The following is a 20,901-nucleotide window of genomic DNA, read 5'->3' on the forward strand; positions in this document are numbered from 1 at the left end:
CGAATTACCGACACAACACTTTGACGAGCCCCGGCAGATGAAGGCGAAGTAAAGTGGAGACTGTTGATCTTCAGTTGTAGTCAAGATGAGCAACAGAGACCTTTGACCTTCAGCTGAAGTCACAGAGGTGTGGAGCAAAGACAGTTGATGTTAGCGGTCAGAATGGAGTCAGTCCAGAGAAAGTACACAAATAAGCTGCACGATGACGTCGACAACACGACACGTCCATCGGTTGGTAGAACCACAATGTTGTTATTTTGTTGTTGACAGATTTCCCTCCGACAGACCGACCTTCTGTTTGCAGCTTCACGCAGACGTGTTGAACTGCCTCTCATGACGTCTTTTGTCCCTGGAAAATGACGTCGTCCAAATGACGCACACAAAGACGGATCTGACGCAGGACACCACTCCTACAAGCAATATGGCCGACTACAGCTGTTTACACAGTGCACCAATCATACACAAACAGTAACACACCGACTACAACTCTTTACACAGTGCACCACTCACACAAGACAATAGCAGACCGACTACAACTCATTACAATCACAAAGCTAATAATAAACACAAAAAATCTTACCAACTCTAACCTGAACCAATAAGATCGGAAGCTAACATCCTCCCTGCAGCTGACCTCCGGCTACATCTCTGCATCTTTCTCTCCTGAAGTGAAAAAGCGATGTTGGGGTGGTGGGTGGGTGAGAGAGAGAGAGCCACGTGTATTTATTCCCTGATTTTATACGCAATTTCCGGAAAAAGCTTCTGGATGCTGACTGACCAGACCTAGCGGAGCCCACAAGGGTCACGTGGTCAGGTGAAGTCTCACCTTACATGGTTATGCACACCCCTTGATACCATAATCCTCATTTATTTCCTCTCATACTTAATTAATGAAGCATTTGCCCTGAATCATTAAAGGTGTAGTTACTGCATTATTTTCCTGATAGAGCTTAGTGCAAGATACTATTTAGCACAACCCTTTTGATGATATACATCTACCAGCATCACTACGCACAGAAAGAGGTCACCAGCGATGACCCTGACCTGTCCGTGTCAGACACAAACTAGACATGATTGTTATATTTTAAAGATGGGGAAGGACTGCTACTATAGGTGCATAAAAAGCGTTAAAAAAATTCTCTGGAGCTGTAAGTTATCAGCGTTTTCACTAAATCTCTTAACTGGCGAGAGTTCAGAGGTCAACTTATGGTGCTTGTGACGTACCAGTTGCTGACAGTCCCCCAAGTGTGAAGTATGCACGGGGAAGGGAGTGGGTGGGTTGGACGTACGACTGAGTGGCTAATAGATTGGAAGAAAGTGTCGTCTCCTTGTGAGAGAAAGCTTGGTGTGTAAAAGTAGCGGTGTATCAGTATCGTCTGCGTGGGGCATGGATGATTTCTTCTGTGGAACTGACCGCTGGACTCACGCCTTGATAGTCACGTCACGACAAATCAAGTCGTGACTCCCAGTAGCCTCGGGACAAATGTTCACAGGAAGAGGTGCTGCGATAGAAGCCTCATCATGAACTACCAATTTGAAGAAAATATAATGAAAACTTGCTCAGACAAAAATCATACAGTGGTAGACGAGTCAAATGTATCCACGTATACAACTTCAATTAGTATAAAGTAAATTTGAATTTTTAAACTGATGAATGTCAGATCTTGCCATCAGTGTTCATGATCGTCGTCACATCCTCGTTTAGCTCATCTGGACATTGATGCAGATGCAGACTGAGTATGATAACATCAGATTTCAGGATCAACCGCCACTGTCAATCAGTATCAACACAAATTACTGTTTAATATTGTCACTTTGTCGACAACAGTCGAAGCAATGCTAAACTTTAACTAGATTAACATGGTTTAGGAAAAACATAAATAAAAACACTGAATGTGGGAGTAAGAGTTTGAGTGTAAATAAAATAATGTAAAACATAGCGAAAAGCGGGTTACTGGTCTACTGCGCATTAAAAAGTTAATTATTAACAAACCCAACCTTGCAATCACAGTGTTATTTTCTGTGAATAAAAATTGCCAAAGTTGCGTAGCTGTCACATGTTCAACAAAAAGTCAGGTTTGTCCAAGGTCCACATTTACTCCATTGGATTGTGAGAGAGGTGGGACTAATAGTGATTAATCAATGTTTTGTTAAAACATTTGCTGTTTGAATGCTTTTTAGCAGGATGATGCCAACTTTGTGTGAGTGCAAGTCATAGAAGATTGGCCGTGAAAGTGTTGTTTGTGATGTGTAGACGAGATGCGCGATCCCCCTTCACCCTCCACGACGTCTTCTGAACGGAGGGTTCGAGTCCGTGTTGCAGTTACAGTTACCCTACTGTGAGCAGAATTCATTTCTGTAGAAGGTTTGAACCTGTGTCCCAGTTACCCTACTATTACCGGAATTAGCTTTTTCAGAATCTTGATAAGAGCAGATCGAATAATTATTAAATGCTGTGCTTTTTGTTGTCCTGTCCAAACTCAGAAAACTAATATATCACGACCTGACACCTGGAAAGCAACCTTTTTGTTGTTGAAAAATTACAGACGTCCCGAGTGAGATTTGGTTGTTTAACCCTCGCACTTTGTTACCTCCATCAGCTCCTTGGTTTTACCGTTGAGCTTTCACTCTATGATCACCGTCAGTTCCTGTTATTTATTGAATGATCACAATCAATTCCTTGTCTGAAAACTTTTAACAAATAAACTTTTGATTTTAAGATTGTTGACGTGCTATGAGTGCGGACCAAGAACAGATGATCATGCAAAGTGTTGTGAGGAGCTGTTGAGGACTTGGCTACAGGGTTAAACTGTCGATCGTCTCTGGAACAGCGGCTTTGGTGTTTGGCACAAATATTCTGCCGCCCTTCGCGCACTGAATGTTACTGAGACACTTTGTTTCGATTTTCACCTTGTTTTCCGTGAGACCATATGGATCTGCACCGTTACAGTGCTTGTTCACTGTTCTCGCCATGCTCACACGGTTCAAATGTACGGGATGGAGTGTGGCAAGGACTTTGCCCGACTGCTTTAAAAACTGCGATAAAGATTTATTTTAAAAAATCGTTGGCATAATCACAGTGGATTTGGACGTAGATTTGTAGCATAAATGTGTACATACATAACCAAACAGCTTTTGCTTATTCCAGGTGCAGCTTCTTCCAAGGGACGTATTGTATGGCGAGTCTTGCTTTAGTCTGGAGTTCACTGTTGGGACAGAAACTAGCAGACAGTAAATTATGTCACCTGGTCTTTTGCCATTAAATTCTTTGAGCAGCTACACACTATTTTTGAAAAGACTTAAAAATAAGTCTTTTTTTTTAGAGGGGGGGGGGAAGAAAGTGGTGATGAGGGTGTAGTGAAGTTGATGGTGGTGGGAGTGTATGCTCGTGCGCGCGTGTATGTGTGTATTATTTGAATGCAAATAATATATATTTATATAAATATATAGTAGATACAGAGATATTCAAGGAATAGGAAAACACGCACACACACACACAAATCACAGACACTGATAAGACACAAACATTGAGGAAGGGAGAGAGAAAATTATCGATATGACAAGAAAAAAAAACCAACAAAAATCAGAGAACAAGTATTATCAAGAGGCGCCCCAAATATTTAGACTAATTTTCCCCGGAAAGCGTGCTCCTCCAAAGTCTCTATTAACATCTCACATGTGTTTCCGCTTTATATCTTCAGCTTCATTTCGAGCACTCTTCAGTAATCATGTCTACGTTGTCATAGCAACGTATTGCATGGCAGCGACACTTCTCGACGCCCAGATTCGATGCCCTCCGCTGCTCTCCACTTATCTGAAAGTCAGCAGAAGCTACAGAGAGACGAGGTCCACCGACAGACTGTGAGGTCATGTGTAACGGACTGTGTCCCTGTGTACTTGTTGCATCCGGGCGATTCAGTTCCTCATCCTCCCCATCCCCTCATCAGCGGTGCATCGACGGTCGGTGTGACCGTGCAGCTAGCAGATGACTGATGTTGAGCAAAGTCCCCGCACCTTGGCAACGCCGTCTGCTTCGAAAAGCGTGGAGTGGCCTGACAGTCTGGCATCAGACGGCTGCTTGCATCAGTTGTTAGGGTGGCACGCGAGAGATAGATGAGTGACTAATGGACCGTCAGTCTACATTCCCAACGTAGACACCCGGCGTCAGCTATTCACAGTGAATCACATGTTGAGTTGTTTCCTGCTTCGAGTGCCTCACGAAACTCACTCATGCTTCAGCTGGACGCCCGACACACTCACGTCAGCTGTGGACAGCATCCAAACACAAACATCAGTCGTGGTCAGAGGTCAGTGAGACAAAACAAGTGTCACCACTCCTGGTCAGGGAAAACCGTGGACACACGCACGAGGTAAGGTAGTGCAAGGGGGTTAGTGCAAGGTGGGGTAGCACAAGGAGGATACATAGCTGGGTATCGCAAGGCATTTACACATAGTGCAATGTACTAGGAAGCGACACAAAACAGTACAAAACATAGTTTATAAACAAGTCAGTACAAACACAAAGTGAAACACAAAGCAAGGTGAGGTGGTCTTTGCCAGCAGCTCTGTCCTACCTCCACCCATCTTCTCCACCCACACTGGTGCACTTTGTATGCGTACAAGACATTTATTCAATAAACACTGCGCAGTTCACATTCTTTGTCTTCTGCCGCTTACATTGATTGCACACCGCACCACACGCTCTGGGGGGAGAGAGGGAAGGAGGGAAGGAGGAGCAACAATTAACAATAGACCTTGAAGTCAGGACCAGAAAACATTTATTTCATTCCTCGTACTTCTCCTCAGTGACATTTCGAATGTCTTACTACGACTATGTTGCACTGATTTCTTGACACTGGAGTCAGCAGTCCATGTATTACTACAACCTCATCAGGTTGAATAGTTTCCGCTTGCCTTGTCATTTCTGTCCTGACTTGATACATATTTTTCTGTCCTGACCTGAGGCTTCAATACTAATTTTTCCTGTTCCTACATTTTTTTGCACTGCTTTTGACTGTTTCACAAGGAAACGAAAGCAATTCACGCTGCATATTGCACAAGGACAGTTAAGTTCAAAGATTTGATACACCTACTGAACTGCTTCCGTTAACAATACATTTTGTATTCCTCCATATTGCAGTAGACGTTCTGCACTCATCTAGGGTTCATTCATTAATCAACAAAGCTTGCTTTTCATTCTTCATCCATTCCTTATTTTCGTTAGCTTGGGTCTGGTAGATAGATGCTTCTGCGTGCTTCACTTTGAGATTTGTAGAATCCCTGTGAGAGAGAGGAATGGATTGTGTCAACATTTTGTACACAATTTCTGAAGAGGAGTGCTAACACTCCGTGGTAATGGCCCACAATGGCGACACGGCGTTAAACGTCAGCAATCAATCCCGCGACAATTTACAGTCCTTCATCACGAGGACCAATAACTCAGTCCCTGACCGCGACTGGGTGCACCTGTCAGGTGAGACAGACTAGCACGTGCGTTTCTGGCTGTTTGTTTCGATGCTGCTCGCTCAGGTTGCTAGGCGCCGTGCGGGGCGTGACTGCTGCTCACGTGCTCAGTGACTTTGTGCGTGTTTGCGTTCATGCATGCGTGCGTGCGAGTATGTGTGTGTGTGTACACATCTACGTCTATGTGACATCTACATCGCTTTGGCTGTCAACAATCGATGACGACGATGACAAAGGTAAGCTAGCATCGCCATCGCTGCTTGATTTCTTATCACCCTCACGAGCCAGTGACGTCACACTGGCAGGCAGTGGAGATCCCGAGTGGTTGTTAAGGTTTTGCCGCGTTTCTCTCGGTTTTGCAACGAAAAGCGCGAGACCAGGATTTAATTTTACTCTGTTTTCCCTCCCAACTTTCTCTTTAAGGGATCTCCTTGAAAGTGTTCAAACGATCTGACGTCAGGGAGCGTCTTCCACTGGTCGTAGACATATTTTTTGTTTTGTTTTAAGGTTTTTGTCCTTTTTTCCGCCCACGTCTGTCTGCTGTGCATTTGCGCCGAGCCTTTGTGAGTGGTTGGTACCGAGGTTTCAACCGTCTGTTAAGTACAGTAACCTTGACATTGTTGACGTGTCCACCCCGATTACCCTACTCCATCCGTTTGGGATGGGCTCGCACCTGATGGCAAGGTTACCTTCACAGTTTTTTACAGACGTCATTCGTTGTCTTCTTTTCCCTCTTACCTCTTTTTTTTTAAAATTCCCACTTTCAGTTTTCTTTTCGTTTCTTTCTTCTACTCCTTTCGCTTCTTTATTCTCCTGTCACTTTCTTAACACAACTTTTCTTGTTATTGCCTCTTTACGATGCTTTTTCTTTTTTAAGTGCCTTGTCCACCCACATTGTTTGGATCTTCTCTCGGAATTATATCTTTTGAGGCTATTCGTGTTTTGAAAAACAACACCCTGTCACTGTCTACAGGAAGTGACGTCACACAGCCGCACTGCGCAGCTGCGTTGCGAATTTTCATTTTGTTTTGTAACTCATCGTGGCTAAGTGCATTTCGCAAGCGACGAATAATCTGGAAGACAGTCTGCGACGTAAGATCATTGATTGTGTAGATGTGCGCAGGTCTGTTGAATTAAAAAAAAAAGTTCTAAGCTCTGCCACCTGTTTCCATGGAAATGTAATGAAGCTTACTCTATGTGAGAGTTGTAACTCATTTCGCTCTTTTATGTTTAAGATTCTTTGTGTCAAGTAACGACACATTGTAATGTGTCGCTGAGTGGGTGTGTGTACTGTCGCCCCTGTGTATGTGTATGTGTATGTGTATGTGTATGTATGTGTATGTGTATGTGTATGTGTATATGTGTGTATGTGTATGTGTACGCGCGCACTGCATGACTGAGTTTTCATTCTTTGTGGACAGGCGTGTGCTCCTGATCACTGCATCTGTCCAATTGACATGTTTTGAAGATAAGATTTATAGCACAAATTTCTGTTTTCATGGCATAGACATTGCTGTGGTCGATGCTGTAATGATCTGTCATAAATCACCAACACTGGCACACGTGACGCCGAGCTTTTTCCTCTATTGACGAGAGCGCTAAAAGGCTGGGAGTGTTTGTTTTGTCATCACGAGAACGTTAGGAACGTTTGTCCTGGTAAGAAACAAAAAAAATATTTTGTTGGTACGTCTAAAACCTAAATTAGGAGGCACATTGTAAACAACTCAAATCTGATGAAGGTGAGAAACAGTTTCATCTTCGTCCATCTAAATCCTCATTTCAGACGACAAGCAGCGCATGCGCATTGCTGTTCGGACATCTGAAATGTAATGTGAAGAGATAACTAGGACACAGTCGTTGTACATCCACGGACAGAACCACAGACCAGCCAGACGACATCGCTTTTTAATCGTCTGTGAGGTGAGCGTAGATAAAAAGTCTCGTCGCGCGGCATGCTGGGAAGGCTGATGGCCTGGAGTCCCGCCGTCAGTCGGCATCAGATCGTCAGCAGTCACTACTCTGCTTGTGTGGGCGGACTTCAATACAATTTTATTTATCCACAAAGACAATTCAGTATAGTGCTGATACACTAGATACAATATACAGGCTGAAACAATTTATCTCTCACACAGAAAGGCGCGAAACTGTGGTTTGTGTAAAGTATACAGCTGTAAAGGGTGAAGGAGATCTCTGTAAAGGGTAGATAAGCTAAGTCAGGCTAGGTAAGTGAGTCAGGCTAGGTTAAGTGAATCAGGCTAGTGAGTCAGGCTAGGTATTTGTAGCTATGGCAGCGTTTTGTCTGCCAGGAGTTATCGCAACTTGATAACGAAGGGATGTCTTTTAGGATTCGTCAGCATTCTTCTAATGTAAACTGTAAAAGTCCATTGATGTACGTGTGCATTGTCCGTTGTCTAAACTCTCTAACTCTAGTCACTGTCTTGAAAAACTCTATCTTGGCGTCTACTCTACACGGTGCTGTCTGCAGGCTGAGGTCAGCTGAGGGCAGGAGTTCAACATCAGAAGGTAGTGTGGACTAGGGACATCTTTCTCCTTGACACTAGAAATCACTGACAGTTGTTTGTCAACACTAGCATCTGTCATTAGCCACACTGGACCTTCGCAGTTTATCATGAGTGTGACTGTCCATTCATCATCTATTGCGACTGTCACCGCTGGAACCTATCGTTTGTAACTCACAAACTTGCAATTTGTCATCATGGACGAGTCATTTGACCCTCACAAACATCTATCAGCCCGACTATATAGGGCCTGTCGTCTGCCCCGAGTCCATGTGGGTGTTACATTGTGTCCTGGTGGTGGGGCAGGGCAGATGTAGAGACTCGCATACACGCACGTGAACCTATTCGCGGATACCCTAAGCACGAGCGGGATTTCCGCGCAGAGGTCGTCAGGTGTAAAGGTCGATGGTGACGTCACTGTGGCAGGCGGTCGTTTGCCGTACGTCTGCTTGAAGTGACTGTCGACGGTCGACTCGATGGTTCGCAGCACTGACGACAGGGGCAGAGTTGACGAGAGGACTGCGACAAGGGTAGATGTTCGACAACCGACAAGCGTCAAAGGATGTCCTGATGACGTCATCATTTGTCTTGTGGCAGATCTGTCTGTGACAGGTATGTGACAGTGACATGTGCGTGTCTGTAGGTTTACTGTGACACAAGAGAAGCTGACGATGAGAACGTTGGGTGTAGCCTTATTATCTCAGTCGCCTACCGCAGCAAATTGCGGCAGTCGATGGATGGGGATATCGGTTAGTGTCGTGGAGATGTGAGGAGGCAGGTAAGAGGATTTGTCTGGGTGTCCGTTCTGCGTCGATGAAAAGTGATGACTACTGGTGCTACATCATTCGGGGTGACCGCAGTACATTTACTGGTATTTGCGTCACGGAAAGTCTTCTCCCTAACGACAGAAAATTTCCAGAGATTCACCTGTCGTTGTTGACGATTGCCGCTCACAAAAGTATTTTAACGTGTATTTGCATGCGTGCTTTTAATGTGTACTTGAGTGTGCATTCGTGTGTATAATGTATAAGTGTGTGCGACCGCCCGTGACCGTGATTACCTACGTATCGCAGCATGATTACCTGCTGATGCTGGAGTTGTTGCTGATGGCGCTTGAGGACGTAAATGGTCCTCGGGGATGGCGGGTCTCCTAGTGGCTCACAAGCTGTAAACAAAGGGAGGCTATTAATAAGCTCGTAAAGCGACAATCACAATCATTGACAGGCCCGCCGCACCCTGACGTGAACTCACAAAAACGTATTTTGTCTGCTATAATACAAGCAGGAAAACAATTTTAAAACCCTTTTATTTAAAGGGGAAAGCAAGACAGAGGTGAAACATGTTTAAATGACACATGCACAACGTTCTGAACAAAATTTAACCTTACAAAACAACCTTCTACTTACAGTTGCTTCAAATACACATCTTGGGTCGCTGTATGAATTCCACTGGTGTAAATTTTCTGCAAAATATTTTTTGGCTTTACAGACGGAGCGTAAAATTATAATCAAATTAATGAGAGTGTGTTGTGATGACGCCATGGAAGACAACAGAGACATTAAAACACAGAAGCTCTAAGGATTGCTACGACATTGACATCAAATTACAGAGTAAGTCGTCTCGAAGGAAGAATCAGCGATGATAAGAGAAAAGATAAAAGGACTGCATACCCAAAGGTGGGAGATGGCGGTGTCAGTGTCTGTGTGATGACGGTCCACGGGATGACGTCCACACTCACATTTTGACTTCCAGTTGGGTCCAGCGATAATCACGTGAGTCTCAGCAAACTGTACATCAGTGACGTATGTGAGGCATAGCGTTCTCGAGGAAATCACTTAAAACGTCACCTGAAGTTAGAGACGTATTTTCATTTTTCAACGTCTACAAATAACCTCAGACATTCCCTCCACTGACATGGAGCAACAGCACAAACCATTGTCAGTACAGAAACTGTATTCTGTTCGCATAAACTGATGAATATGTGACGTAACGCAATAATCCACACGAACAATATATGCGTACGTGTCGATGACGTCAGTTTAATTGTCTAAACACGTGTGAATGATGTCAACAAGATTGTGACGTAAGAATGGGGAACGTTAAACGTGATGAAAGAAGCTAAAAGTTGCAGGGTTGATTGAGATTTGCAAAGCCACCCGTTGCCTCCTGCAGGTGTTGCAGGTAGATTGTGGAGCGCTGTGCTGAGTGTATTGTGGTGTTGTACTATTGTGGTGTTGTAGTGTTGTGGTGTTTGAAGACATGTTTCAAGTCGTTGCATCTTTCAACCGTCATGGATAGATTAAGGATAGCCTTGTGATAAAAATATATTTAGTATTTTCCACGCGCAGACGTCGTGGATAGATTGAGGAACGCTTTGTAGCCGCAACTCAGATTGTAATTCAGAATCGGATATGTCCACGTGTGGAAACTGTTGTGGATTATGTGGAGTAAATAAAATACAATTTGTGCTGGAGATATACTTGCACCAATCTAGTTCAACTTTTCTCACTAGCTGTGGTGTTTGTTTATTCATTTATCCCCTGAAAACCAGATAATAATAGATATAATGACAATAATTAAAACAGTGGATCCCCATTACAGCCACTGTGGAAGCCTATTCACAGATACTCTGTCTACAGCTGACAATAATCGGCGGAACTGTTGCATGTCTGTGTAGTGAGGCTGTGACAGTTCGCCACATTTTTACATTTAGCTATTGCGAACACTGATGAAAGTTCCAAAATGAACAAATTAATTACAAAAACTTTCATTCTCTTGGAAAAGATTAGAAAATGTAAAGCTTCAACACGCCGACTTTAAGATGCAATAGCGGCGACTGTTTTTGTGGGAAAGAATCGCCATGTTTACACACCGAGATGCCTGAGTGAGTTCACTTCACAGAGCTGCTCAACGTCGACAGAGGGATGGCGATCTAACCAGTAAGTTTGTATTGTTGGTTGTAAGCTTGGACTAGTGTTCAGCTTAGTTGTGACATTGTTTATCACGAGCGTGTGAACCGTCTCCCAATGTTTGACAGGTTGAGATTCTCAAGTGGGCGAACAAGAGGCAGACACGCGGTTTGGTGCGCTGAATCTTGGTAATCCTGCTCTCCACTTTAAACTTGGTCCGATTTTAGCTTGTTTTGACTGAGAATTATCCTGAATCATGTTTAACATATGTGGGATTTTGCATTTTGGTTTTGTAGCATTTGTTTAACATAGCCATCATCATCATCGTCCTCGTCATCATCATTCCATCAACATTTCATCATCCTATCATCCATCATCATCCCATAATCATCCCATCACTCATCAATCTCTGAGGGAAAGTTGACTGGTTTTTCCTATGCGGACACCAACAAGATCTCACCATTGACCCCTGGGATCTCACCCTCGGCATCTCCGTGATCTGTTGAATCCAGTCATCGAAGTCTGTCTTTCCTCCCTCCCTGTCCTTTTTCTACAGGCCCTTGCATGTCCTGATGATCTTGAGATCTGCTCCAGACCACTTCAATTTGTATATTTTAACCGTGTTCAGGTCTTACTTGGGCCCAGTTACTTAATTTTATTTCATACTTGCTTACTGGTGATGTGGTCTTTGCAAGAGATACAAAGGCTCGTCAGGTAGTATCTAATTTCCACGGTCTGCATTCTTTTTTGAAAGTCCGCTTCAAGATCTCAAGCTATGCGTGCATATAGAAAGATGGAATGTGAGATGACTAGCAATCATGAGTTTGGAGTGGAAAGAAGCACGTTTGTGGTTCCACTATAAGCATGAGTTTAGCCTAGTTGAAGTAAACATGATTCTTTGTGATCATCGCGAACGAAAAAAAAGCAACGAAAGAAGTTATTAAAAAAATACAGACTGAAAACTCAGACTGTTTGTTGATTTCTTAGCAATTCGTTCCACATAGTTCCCTAATGGAGCCGAGAAAACACTTCCACATCCAAGAAGAAGCAGAGAATGGGTGGAGAGGGGTGTAGGGTAGACGGTGGAGGTCATCGCGTCAGACTCAAAACCCAAGCAACATCCGGGTATTTGTGTGTCTGCTAAAGGGCAAGCGAGAGTAGCAGGAGTCTGCACACGATGTCCTAGCACGATGCTCATAAATCTTTTGAAAGCAAATGTCTGAAAAATAAGAATAATGCCTTGTTCGATAACTCGGCGCAATGACACAGTGGAAAATGTAAAGGTCCCTTCCCTCACAAGCAAATTACTTACAGAACTTACCTTTTCAAAGCTGAATAGGCTGTTTTTGTTTGATTTGACTTCTAGATTTAATCAAAATACAAAGATGATTATTTGGCAATAACAGTTCCGATCGCAGTAAACATGCTTTTCATTCTGTGTGCATTGCAGTCTACGGGGTTTTCATATGTCGTCAAACGCCTACGTAAGATCAACCAGATTTATCAACGTGTCGAAATGTCAGTATGCTGCAATGTCGAATAGACATCTTACAGTTTTGTTTATTTTAGCGTCCTTTTGTCTCATACAAATCAAGTTATTATCTTTTCCTTTAAAGTCAAATCAACAAATAAAATTCTTCTTCCGAACGCATACGTTAGAAATAGCAATGGCGCAACAGTCACAAAATGAAGGCATCCGTCAATTATTCGTAGTATTATGCGTAGAATGCACTCGTCGATGGTTAAAGTAGAAATGGGGTTCGGGCTGATAGCCACTCAGTTGCCGAGACAAACAAACGTAAAAGGATGGGTGAAAAAAATACTGTTGTGTTATAAAACTGTCGCAACGTTGAGTTAAAAAAATTGCAGAAGACATTATCTACTTTCCCAATGACAGATGGCTAAAAACTAGAAAGACGAAAATTGTGGTTTCAAGGAAAACAGAAGTTCGTGCTGACAGCACGCAAACACATTCATATGCCGTCGACATTTCGTGCAGGGATTTCAGATACATCAACCACATCCCAACATCACTTCGTGGGTATCAAATATTGTAAATCATACAAGCCTCACCGTCAGGAGCACAGCAGTTGCCAACAGTGTAAGCTCCAAAGTCTTTGGCAGGCTTGCAGAAAAGTAGCAGAAAGACAGAAAGACTGTCTTAATACACCTTATCTTTATTTACAATTTCTTTGTGTACAATACACTTGACACACTTCAAAGAACAATCGTCAACATCGACCAGCTCGTCATGTAGTTTGGTAAAGTGGACGAATGAAATGGCGTCTGATGTCGTCTTGGCCTTTTCAAAATATGTCAAGCTGAAATCCCTCTATTGTCTGTGTCTATCACAATACAATGAAGCCATTATCGGCCGCTCTGTATTCTGGCCTCCCATCTGAGACAATAGCAAGACTGCAATTAAAAATTCACGAAGCAGCCAAACCAATTCCGTTGCACAGTCCGACATTTCGAAGTTGATTAAGTTCTCAGCAAATAAGGTTGACAGACTTTTTACAAACTTTTTTGTGTTTGGTTCTTATCGCAGTGTATACTGTACTAACAGTACACTAATTAAGTTGATTGTCAAGCATCAGCAGTCAAGAATGTTCAACACAGCGCGCCATTCATTCTCTTTCCAAACATCGGATGTAATACTCTTTGGGTTATTTTATCAGTTTCTTAATGGCGGCGTGTTGCTTGCGCCAAATTATTAGCTGCTTGAACATTTCTATAATCATCATCGTCATCATAATCATCATCAATCATCATCCATCATCCATCTATCAACCATTTATCAATCATGAATCATTATCATCATGGCTACTGCAGCTTCTTCTTTATACCAATGCGCTTTTCGATTTTTATGTTTCACTATAGAAGACATTTAAAAACGTTTTTTTCAAACGCTGCTTGCTAACTGTCCCTGTTTGTGAAATGTTTGTAATGTGCTGGTAGCGGAGTAGAAAGCGTCCCTAACTCACAGTAATGGAGACGCGCCCTCGTCTGGTGGAGGAATCGCGCTTTGTTTGGCAGAGACGTTGCTAAGGCGACAGAAAGCCAGCAGGCAAAGTTCACATGAAGACAGAAAGAAGGTCTACAAGTTATTTATGGCAGCGGGTCCCGTGTCTCCTACAGCGGGATTTGACGGTTTTTGCTTTCATGTGCCGTCTCTGTCGTAACCGATAGTTCCTCGATTACCTACTGTAGTTACCAACAACGTAAATAAAAGTCTGCTGGCATCTGCAACACGTGGACCTGCAAAGTGGTTCGGTGTCGGGTTTCAACCTCAACATCCGCAGCCCCGGCAAGTCAGAGATGGACCTCGGCAATATAGTGTCAATGGTATACTCACAATGATTTGTTGATTTATTTGTTTTTTAGTCCAAAGTTGTAGACTTCCACTGCCAAGGGCACGAGCCAATAAACACGCAACCATAAAGCTTTATGTTCTCCCATCAACACATTGGCTCGCATCCTCTGCTCTCTTCAGGTTAGCGGAACCGGAAGCTCATTTGCAAAGGTTTGCGTTGTTAGCGCAGAAAGTTCTGCCACCATCCCGTTCTTACAAAGCAAACTGAATGTTTATAAAACCGTTTATATATATACTGCATCAGTTGCAAGCAAATATCTGTTTACGGCATCAGTACTACTATCATCACGCAGCTAATCGTTGGTCATTGTGATAAAACATCTTTGTAATCGTCCTTTGTAATATTTTTTTCTCCTGTGTGCGTGCGCCTGTGTCTGTAACAGCCCTTTCTTCCCCTTTTTTAAAATTCCTCTCAAAACTCGGTTAATGAGACACTCGTTAGTAGAAACCTGGTTTTTACCTCTGCTAAAAACTCAACCTTGGCCGTAATTCTCCATAAATGTTTCCACGGTGATCTGCTTCCTTTCATGTTTTCTCCCGTCTTTTTATATTTTCTTCTCTCGTGTTTCTCGGTAAAAATGTATTTTTATCTTTTTTTTCAGCTTCCTGCCCTCATTCTTCTTCTATCTCTTCTTCCAGCTCCTTTTTCTTTCTGTCTGTCTTTGTTATTGCAGAACCGTCCACAGAAAATCCCCGCCAGAGAATAGGAATAAATGCAGGGAATAAGACAGTCGTGTCAAGTGTCTGTAATCCTCGGTCACCTTGTGCTGATTCTGTGTCTTTACTATATCGTGGTCACATTCATCTTTATTGTAACTTTTAGATATGTAATAGATAAGTGTATTTCGATGCTATATATCTGCATATACCTGACCCCTGCGTTGTGTCTGTGATGTTCTGGGCTGACACATCAAATACATTTGCATATCTGCGGTCTCTGTTTTGCGATTCACAGACAAGAGAAGTAATAAAGAGAAATCTCATGGTATGGCCACACACACACGTCATTCACCTCTCTGACCACAGAGAAGCTCAGAGAACATTCTAGTGTCAGAGAACATTCTAGTGTCGTGGGCATGGTATAGCCGCCCACACACACGTCATTCACCTTTCTGACCACGAAGAAGCTGAGAGAACATTCTAGTGTCGTGGGCATGGTATAGTCACACACACACACGTCATTCACCTCTCTGACCACGAAGAAGCTCAGAGAACATTCTAGTGTCAGAGAACATTCTAGTGTCGTGGGCATGGTACAGTCACACACACACGTCATTCACCTCTCTGACCACGAAGAAGCTCAGAGAACATTCTAGCGTCGTGGGCAGGACGTGCGCCTGCCTGCAGTCAGTAATGACATGTGATTTACATCACAGGTGTGATGACAGACCGGCACGCGAGGGACAACAGACGTTATTCACAGTCGCTGTCACCTGACTTCGTCAACGAGGCTTCAGCGTGAGGTCATTGGCTGCGAAGATCACGTGACTTCCGGACCCGTAGATCCGGCGGAAGTTTTAACCAAAAGTGCGAAGATGCGATAGGACTCGCACTAATGATATTTTCAAGATAATGTCTGGTTTGAATTTTCTTTTATTGAGTTTATCAACGAAATGCATCGAAGAAGTCGCTGTTTTCAGCTACGAACAGTGAACTGTCCGAAAATGAAGTGAAATGTAATTATCCTCGAAAAATACAAACCTGCAAATTACTGTTCATTCACTGTCACATCCTTTCCAGGGTGGAATGTTCCCCCAGGTTTCGAACCTGTGATTAATTCACTGAGCGTACAAAATACGGTCGCCTCACATGTTGATGCCGGTGTGGCACCGAGGACGAAAACTTGTGTTACAGAGAAAGTAGGGCTTGACACGTGACCAAGATGGAGGCCGGCCTGAAAGGATGGGCAATAAGTGTAATAGGCGAACCTCGTGGCCGGACGGATGGTCTATTCACGGACATCTGCGAGTTGCACTGGAAGTTATGTCTCTGTTGTGTCTGTCGGCTTTGTTGCTGCGGTTTTCAATGAGCGACACAAGGACATCAACAACTCCAAGGGCCAGACCTAGTCACGTGTCCATCGTCAAGCTCTAGGTCCACATGGGGCTCCGTGTTCTGTATGTGTGCGAGCGTGGATTTGCGTGGGTACGCATGTTGTATATGAAGATCAAAGAGAGAATTTGTTTCTTTTTTCGTGTTTTCATTTTTTATTTTTCTTCTAGTTTTCGGATTTTGTGACTAAGAAAAAAACAAACACAAAAACGTGCCTAGCACAATTACATATCACGCGCGAGTACACATTTTCTCTCACTCTCTGTGGCTAGGTCTGAGTGTCAACAAGAAAACAAACATACAACCGTATCTCATTCCACTGCTTACTGCGGCTTAAAAACTTCAATCGTCGATAACGTGTCATTCCCCCTCCGTCCTTCTCTCTCTCTCTCTCTGACATACATCTTCCCCTGTGCTTGTATATTGTGGTCCTGCTGCCATGGAAGTAAAAATACAAGCAAGGAAACGAATGAAATATTTCAAAGTCTCCCATGTACACAGAACTCGACATTCTCGAGCAAAGGAGAGGAAAACTGATGCTTTAGACTTCCGGTTGTTTCCATATTTAGATGGTGAGACTGAAGATATATGAGCAGGACAACTGTATTTAGATCCTGATGCACAGATATTTGACCTCAATATCCTATAAATAGCGGGGTCACATTCATCCTTATTTTCAACCAAAAACGACCCACTTCTCCCCACACACATGTATTTACTTTCTGTCGTTCTAATTCCCCAATGAATATAGCTTCCAGATAATATCCAAAGCTCGATATCACTTTTAAACAACTTGTAACAAGCCTGTGTCTGTGTTTTTTTAATTGTTTTTCCTTTTTTCTTTTATTAAATCGTCTGTTTTCCTATCAGCAGGAGACGTGTACAGGGACACACCACGTCCTTATGATGACAGACATGGTGTTATCATCATAACAGTCCTTTAAAGCCACCCTGTCATCGTTCTCACGGGTCAATGTTACAAAAAGATGGAGTGACAGAACAAGTGGATACAAAGTTGTGCCACCATTCCTTCCTGTCCAGCTGTACATCTCGTCTCCAGTGGCGTTCGTCGTCAAGCGGTCGTTAGGCTCCAGAGTCGATCTTTCATCTGCACGGGACTTATATTTTGGTGAGAAGAGAAAGTCCAGTGCTGCCAAGTCGCTCGCCCAGTGGACACTAAGTCCAGCGACTTGCTGCCACCTCCAAGCCCTGGGCAGCGAGAGTTAATTACCCTTGGTTCACCGGTCATCCCCCACCCACAACCCTGCCTCCAGCACTCTTTACCCCCCTTATAGCTGCGTAGCAACAGTCACGTGGCCTAACTGGACCGCCCCTCCCTGCCCCACCCCCGCCAAAGATGGGCACCAGCGCCAGCACGTGCGCCACACCGCCGCCCAGCTCGCCGAAACTCCATCACGACAGCACAAGCACAAGCACCAGCAGCAGCAGCAGCAGCAGACTGCCGCCCAGTCGCCGCGAGCGCAAGTGCGGGGTAGCGGCAGGTCGTCTGCCTCACTTTGTCTCTCGGCGACAACGACGACGGCAGCTGCTGGCAGTGCGGTGGACGGCGGCGTCAACAAAGGAGGTTACCTGCAGGTCACTCTTAGCGGCAGTGCTGCCTTGGTCAGGGAGCAATTCTCGGAGGACGACATTTTCTACACCGCAGGTGAGTGACGCAAGCGATGATGCTGTCGAGGTTTGGTTGATGGCGTTGGTCTGACTGTTGGTCTTGATGGCATTCCGTTTGATGTGTTCAGATCATTGTGATTGATTCTGGTGGTTTAGTTATTTTTAAGGAGAGAACTTACAGACTAAGAACTCTCATTCAAAATTTCCGTTCTCCTCTCGCCTTTTTTATCATCATGATCAATCATCAATCATCCATCATCATCAATCATCCATCATCATCATCACTTTTCTTTCACGCTTTCCCCTCAGCCCCTATCTCTAGCGAGGAATTCTGTCGGAGACTCTCCACAGATGCCTTTATAAATGCCGTTGACTATATACACACATATCTGTAGATTACAGGCATTACAGTAACAATTGTGTAACGGTGTGTTTCCATATGGTCAGGCATTGCACTGGCCATGGTGTCCGCTTTCAAATAATACTGATCACGATAATCACATGATTATTATTTAGTGACTGATAAAAATTCGTATCTCGCCTCGGATACGAACCGCAGCTGCTGTTAGTGATGATGGCGATCGTTTGACCACAGCAAGTGTTTGAAAAGCGATGTTTTGATAGCAAACGTCGCTAAACCTCGTCGTTTGACTGCAGCAGACGGAGAAACAACGATCCTTCGTTTCATCAGGCTCAGCGACCTCTGGCGATCGTTTAAAAGCAGGATGCTTAGCGACTTTAGCGATCGTTTGACAAGGTGGACATAAAACACTCTTACTTTGTGTCTGTGCGTCTAGTCACCTCCCTTTTCTTAGTCTAATGGCCGAGTCTGTCTGAGTTACGAGTCTGTTCAGCAGGCGGTGTCGCCACCAGTACTTCTCCCACTTTTACTCTGTGCTTCATTCTTCTTTCGCTCCAATTTTCTTTGGAACGTATGTGCGCAGAGGGAAACAGCGCCACCTCCTTCTGCATAGAACATACTCACAGACGGGTAGATGAAAACAGAGGAAAACTGTCTTGCATTGAACGTCGTGTGTGGCGGAAAAGAAAGAGGGAGAAAAAAACAACAACAAACAAACAGAAAGCGAACGAATTTTTATTGACTAAATCCAAGTGGCCTCAACATTCAGATGATGAGCTCAACTGCATTAATAAGAAGCCTGTAAAGTATATCATGATACAGTATCATTGCATAATAAGTCTAATTAAACATTTTCTCTTAATGTCCAAAGCAGCGACATAGAGGTTAATCAAAGACGTTAATTTGAAGTGACTTCCTCATGACATTGAAAACAATAATAAAGGTATATAGGAGTACAGCTCGGTGAAAAGCATCTTTAAACAAAACAATGTGACAAACCTTCAAAACTCAAATTCTCAGATCTTTTAGACCAGGGATGCCCAACCTACGGCCCGCGGGCCATATTCGGCCCACGACGCGGTGCCATCCGGCCCGCGAAACTTCTGCCCACAGTACAGGAAATTAGCATGTTAGTAATAAAAAACCGAAAAAAAAAACGAAAAAAGGGAAGAAGAAGTATTTATCCCTACGTAAGGGCGTCTCTCAATCTTTTTTTCGATGGACGAACATTTCGATTCAGTGCTCCGACTTGGTGTCTCTTCGATGCAGCCGGACATTCAGAAGTTGATTTCGGGTAAACGACTTCAAATATCCCACTAATTACTACATAATTAATGGTAAGTACAACTTGTTTCTAATAAAAATGGTATCTGCTCTATTTTTTTTTCGGTATTTTTTGCGGTGAAGTGGCCCGCGACACGGCTGTCCGAAATGGATATGGCCCGCGACACGGCTGTCCGAAATGGATATGGCCCGCGACACGGCTGTCCGAAATGGATATGGCCCGCGACACGGCTGTCCGAAATGGATATGGCCCGCAGGCCGAAAAAGGTTGGGCATCACTGTTTTAGACGATAGCAGTGGAAAGATGTTTTTATTGTCTTGCGCTGTCTGACAAAGGGAAAATTTCAAGTGCGACTCCGAAGTAACCTCGTTTTTCTACCAATGAGTCTTCAGGTCAGAAATTTGCATACGAAATTTAAATTAGGGAATATCTCAGAATCGCGTTGCTAACGTTGTGCAAGTATGATTTGAACTTCACACAAGGTTTTAATGTTACATGAGCGGCAAAGCTACAACTCCCGTGTTTGTGGTAGTCAATAAGGAATTGTCTAAGCATGCCTAACCAAGCGCTTTGGTTCCTGTGGAGCAGAAGGAAGAGTCTCACATTCTATACACCACAAAGAACCCATAAACATCTAAAACCCTACGAATATAGAGTCGTGGACACGTTCGATACCCAGCGCACCTTTCATCTACTGTGCAATTGTAACAACACACTGCTTTCCGTGCTAGTCTGTTGAAGTCAAGTCTTTCAAGCATAATCAATACCGCAAACATGAAACTTTGGAGTATACCCACAGGGGAAATCTACCATTACCACCATAAATGATTCGTTTGGAGTTTTAGGTCTGACATTTCACAACTTCTAGAGCTGAAAGGCACGTATTCCCTCCACAGGAAGAGAAGTTTTTAGGCTCCATATTTCGGACCCGTCAAAGAGCAATGGTCTTCTTTGGTTGTCCGAAAGTTTAAACAGAAGATTTGGATCCATAATCTGCCAAACGCTTTAAAACTTTCAACATCTTGTTTAGCTTTTGTCGTTAGTCTATTGAAGACATTCGTAAAGAATAAGCCAAGATACTTATAAGAGTTCACTAGTTTGACTTTTTATTACATGTCCATTTTTTCTACTGGCCAACGCACCATCATTTCTGAAGAAGAGGAAGTTTGACTTTTCTAGGTTAACTGTAAGGTTTACTATTTCAGGACTTGTGGATAGAATGTTTAGCAGATTTCAAAGGCCAATGCACGTGTCAGATAGCAATATTATATATCACCAGCAAGCAATAAATGAAGATTTCGACAAGATCA

At 43.6% G+C, this 20,901-nt stretch overlaps 1 protein-coding gene and 1 long non-coding RNA gene across 2 annotated transcripts in view; one reads left to right on the forward strand and one right to left on the reverse strand.

Moving 5' to 3' along the window:
* Positions 1–7,721: 7,721 nt before the first annotated feature.
* LOC112575052 lies at positions 7,722–9,445 on the reverse strand. Its single transcript, XR_003101553.1, has 3 exons — positions 9,389–9,445; positions 9,065–9,147; positions 7,722–8,880 (listed from the first exon to the last, which is right to left on the reverse strand). It is a non-coding gene; the product is annotated as an uncharacterized LOC112575052 (long non-coding RNA).
* Positions 9,446–10,075: 630 nt separating this feature from the next.
* The window catches only part of LOC112561547 (paladin-like), a 49,545-nt gene continuing 38,719 nt past the window's right edge, over positions 10,076–20,901 (forward strand). The window contains exons 1-2 of the mRNA XM_025234109.1: positions 10,076–10,921; positions 17,187–17,982. The gene's annotated coding sequence lies outside the window, so the exon portion shown is untranslated. The remainder of the gene's footprint in view (positions 10,922–17,186; positions 17,983–20,901) is intronic.

This window comes from Pomacea canaliculata, linkage group LG1, assembly GCF_003073045.1.
Source record: "Pomacea canaliculata isolate SZHN2017 linkage group LG1, ASM307304v1, whole genome shotgun sequence".
NCBI lineage: Eukaryota > Metazoa > Mollusca > Gastropoda > Architaenioglossa > Ampullariidae > Pomacea > Pomacea canaliculata.